Here is a 5,002-nt window from a genome sequence, read left to right on the forward strand (position 1 = left end):
ATTCTCATATCAGCACAGATAGAGGCCATTGCTAATTTGCTTCCTCAGAAGTAGAATTTAAAGTGTTTAAGTCTGGGATGTGAGCAGGACATGCTTCCAGGTAAAGAAGCAACAGGTGATTTAACTATAGATTTAACTGACATTCTATGTCGAATTTAATGGTGAAAAAGCTGCAGAAAGAGACTGTAGAGAGTCAAGTGATGTTCAAAAGTCAAAATCAGTGCCAACTGTTGTAAAGATAGAGAAAAAGTGAAGGAATAAATCCAGCGGGCTTCTCTATAAAATTAAAACCTTTGGTGCTGGTGAGAATATATTGAGCTAGATTGAGAACTGGCTGACAGCATGCAGACAAAACTAATTAGATGGATTGGATCCATTCGGAGACTGATCACCAGTGGTATCCTACAGGGATCAGTGTTGCGACCATTGATCTTTACTACTGTCATGTCCATAAGATATGAAAGAGATTATAAACTGCGTAAATAAAACCTTACTTTCTGCTTATTTGAAAATGGACTTTGCTGGACCAAAGACATTGCTGCTACAGGTCACATGATTTGTGAGTTGGCTACACGTCCTGAAACCTCCAACTGTAATTACAGTACAAAGCTCAACATTCATCCTTTTGGAATCTCATACCTATAATTGTGTGGGCCATTTGCAATAAATGAAACAAGGGAACAGCAAAGGATGTGCCTCCCCAGCCTGAACTTGCAACAAAGAGAGAGCCTCATGAAGTTCATACCTGTGGAGGCACTAATAACCACCAACTATCTCCTAAGGTGAGTAATGGAATTTGACCAGAGACATAGAAACATATTGTTAACCCGAAACTGACTCATCAATGGGCTTAATCACATGACCTAGGCTCCTTTGGCCTGTGGAAAGTTTTAACGTTACATTCCTGGACTGCCAGGGCAGTCTGCTGTTAAACATCCAGCCGGTCAACACCAAAGCCAGACTCCAGGCTGACAACAAAGCCTGCCTCGAGTCTAAACTTCCTCAAAGCCTGCTTGTCCAGAAGATTCCTGCCACCTGAAGAGTGACCCAATCTCTGTTTACCAACCTTATCTTTCTGATCATCACCAAAATGAAGGAATTCGGCAACACCTGCTTTCAGCTAGCTGAACCCACCTGAACATTAACTCTTACAAGATGGAACCCTCACTGGACATTCACGTGATTAATATCCATGCCTCTGTTTTTTGTGTTATTCCTAGTTCTAAAACTCTTTGCTTTCCTATCTCCTTCGTGTGTGCTTCTGTGTGTGTTGTGTAAGTGACCATCCCCTGGGTTTGAATGGATGAATAAACAATTCTTCTGATTTAACTCAAAAGAGAGTTTGCTGTGCACCACTTTAAATTTGACTCTACAAACAAAGGTGACAGCCCATTTCAAACATTAAAACACCTCTGCTCACGGGAAGGTGTCAAGAAAAATAAAGGAGTTCAGTTTTCCCCTCTCCCCTTTCTGTAACATTATTATTATAAATGATCTGGATGTAGGTGTTGAGGCTCAATCTAATAATTTTCAGATAAGATCTCTGCAAGTGTTCAGACTGCAAATAATGCTCAACTGCTTCATGTGGATTTTAAAGCATTGGGAGTTTGGAGTCATGGCTGGTAAATGCTGTTTAATTTTGACAAATGCAATGTTATATATGTGTGTGCAGGATGATTTTTCAACATCCATATACCCCTCAGGGAAAAGCATTAAAAGAAAAGTAGAGAAAGAAAGATTTTGGCCTATGAGTGCATAGATCTCAAAAGGTACATGAGTACTGTCAAGAAGTGATAAGTAGAGCAAATAGTATTTGGGTGCATTCATAGGAGAATTAATAAGAGAGGGCACACTATTTCATCCTTGTGTAAGACCTAATTCAGCCCTCACATACTGCACCCAGTTTTTGTCTCCTCACATGGTAGGTGATTTTGAGGGTTTGGAAAGTGTGCAGAGGAGGGCTGCTGCACCAATTCCCAGGATAAAGCATCCTGGTTATCAATAAGCAAAGAATTGGGACTCTACACTTTAAAGAAGGGTAGACTTAGAAGTGACCTGAGATTTAAAAGGTGAAGGGAATGGAAAGATGGCAGAGGGGATCCAGGAAATTAGAGACCAGTTAGCCTAACATCTGTTGTTGAGAATTACTAGAGTTTATAATGACGGATACAGTGACTGTACGCCTTGAAAATGTTCACCTGATAAGAGAGAACCAGCATGGATTTGTAAAGGGTATGCCATGCCTGTCAAACCTGAATAAATGTTTGAAGAGGTGACTCAAGTAGTGGACAGGGGTTGTCTGTGGATGTTATTTATATAGACTTCCAGAAGGTATTTATTAAATTCCCTCATAAAAGACTGTTATTGAACAGCCAACAACAGTTGAACTTTTTGGAATTGAAGGCAGATCATTGACCTGTTTATGATATTGATTGAATGGCAAGCGACAGAGAGTAACTCTAATTGGCAGGATGGGAGTAGTGGAAGGTAAGAAATATAAGGATGAGCCGACCATACAGTCTATCGAGCCTATGCCACCATTCAATATGATCATGAATGATCTTTGACTTCAACTCCAGTTTTCTACCCACTCTCCTAAACAGGGTAAAACAAGGAACTTTCTAAATGGTGAAAAACTGGAAACTGTGAAGGTCCAAAGAGACTTTGGGCGGAATCGTCCCAGATTTGCACTAAAAAAGAGGTTTTACCTGTGGGCTGCAATGGTGGCTTTTCACGCCATATCATCCCAATCCTGCCTCATTAGTCATGCATCCCTGGGAAACATGCCTTTTTGTTGGGGGGTGGGCTTTTATTTGCCAGCCACTCTGTCACCTTGCCACTTCATCACGCCAGGTGTGACATTTGAAGTGCAGCTGTGCACACTCCTCTCCGCGCTTACGGCCCAGGACTGCTGCTAAGAAGATGTGGCCCTGAAATGCAAAAAGACTGCAGCCCCCAGCTTTAGTGACCCATCTCTCAAAAGCCTATTGGATGCCATGGAGGCCACCATGATGTCCGCTACCCACACTCTGGCTCCAGGAGGCCCAGCAATCTCACCACTCCGTCTTGGTAGGCGATGGCAGTGGTGGTCAATGCCAATGTTGGGCAGAGGAGGCTGGCCACCCAATGCAGATGTGGGTGAGTGATCTCATCTGTGCCGCCAGGGTAAGGCAGCCATCTCATCACTCTAAGCACACACTCACAAGCCCATCACATATTCACTGGTATCTCATTCACTGCCAGCTCAAGGGACATCACCACCCTTTCTCCCACACATACCCTCACATCTTCATCTGGCCTCATCTCCTCTGGCGACTGCCTCCTCAGCCCTCACCATCTTGAGGCCACTTGCACAGATCAACATGTGCCCCCACAGACACCCTGGGATACCCCCCTTTCCCAGTACAGCCCTCACCCTGCAGCCTCTTCCCTTGCCTGAGGCCACTTCTCCCCCTTCCCCAAGTAAGACCATGCCCTGCAGCCATTGAAAAGCCACCCCCACCTTATGGTTGGTCTGGGAGGTAGAGACCTGCCCATGAGCCCCCCTAGAAGAGATGTGGTGCTGCCTGTGAAACCTGGCGCTGATGACTGCGAGAGCTGCCTGAAGCAAGGTAGGCAAACAACCTTACAGTCCCGAGCGAAGTGTAGCCTGCCAAGTGCACGACTTATATACGCTGATGTGAAACATGTGCTTGGATAACCCAGCATGGAGGGAATGATTCCGTTGGGCTGGGCTTATAATGATATGCAGATATATTACAACGAGGTTCCCAAAGTCCAACAGTGGGAAACGTAGCCCGCCATTGACAGGCAGAGCAGGTGATCGCAAACTGATTGCACAAGGTTGTAAATCTTCTTGCCATATTGTCCGCTCACACCGCCAAACACGCCCAATGCCAACAGGCACGGAAAATCCCGCCCCTTAAGTCCAAGTACATAGATGGGTAATAGTGATAGTTTAAGTAAATTATATTTGTGTTTGTGGGTGTTAGGAATGAGTTTTAGCTTTAAAGTTTAACTTTGATTTGTATGTCTGTAGTTATGTGGTACGAAAAGGTCAAGTAGAGTATTAGTTTCACTTTAAAGGGTGAAACCTGGGTCTAGTTTCATTTTTGAGGGAGATAGCAGGTCTAAAGCTTTTTGTATACCTGCATTTCTAATGAGTTTTATGACTCTAACAGAAGTTTCAGCAAAGACAAGTGTGGAAAAAAACTGTGCTGTTGCCTAGCAACAGGGGTCCGGAGAGGCAGTCCCCACCCAAACACACACACAGGCAAAGCAGTTGAAAGCAGTTTGAGTTCAGTTGAAAACAGCTGCCAAGGAGAGATTGGAGCAGAGGGTCAGATAGCAAGTCTCAAACTGACGTTGAAGCCAGGACTCGAGAGAACTGGACACTGGGAGAGGGAGCTGCAGAATGAGAGCAGATTTCCCATAAGAACAGAAAGGTCCCAAAGCCAAGGAGTGAGACAGAAACTAGAGAAAGCCCTTCTAGTCAATGGAGAAAGGCTTTCTAGTCAATGGAAAAGAAACTGGAAAAGATCCTGTTAAGTGAAGTTAAGAGTGAGGAGCAGAGGAAGGCTCCAAGCTTCAAGCTTAAAGGATGAAAATATATAAAGAAAAAAATGGCTTGTGAGAGGCAGAAGATCCAAAGAGACAACTGAAGGTCTGTAACACTTTGCTTTGGGCATGTGAAGCAGTGGTGTATTGTTGACGGCTGCGTCAGAGAGACAGGGTGTGTGGAAGAAAGCTTGAATGCATGTGGTGATCCAGTGCAGAGGAACATCAGAAGGAGAGTTTGAAACCCTGGAGGTGAACCCTTGTGGAAGGAGCCTGAGAGAAAGCATCGGTTTGGGAGAAGATTCTGGGAGGGTGGAAATTAGAAACCCTTGTGTGGAAGACAGAGTTCAGAGAGTCCAGCTGGCTCACAGTTGTACAAGCATCTGTGGGGAGTTGATGAGAGATCCAGAGCATCTGGTTGAGGTGGCATCTGTCACCTGGTTTC

Source organism: Cetorhinus maximus, unplaced genomic scaffold, assembly GCF_964194155.1.
Source record: "Cetorhinus maximus unplaced genomic scaffold, sCetMax3.hap1.1 HAP1_SCAFFOLD_1028, whole genome shotgun sequence".
NCBI lineage: Eukaryota > Metazoa > Chordata > Chondrichthyes > Lamniformes > Cetorhinidae > Cetorhinus > Cetorhinus maximus.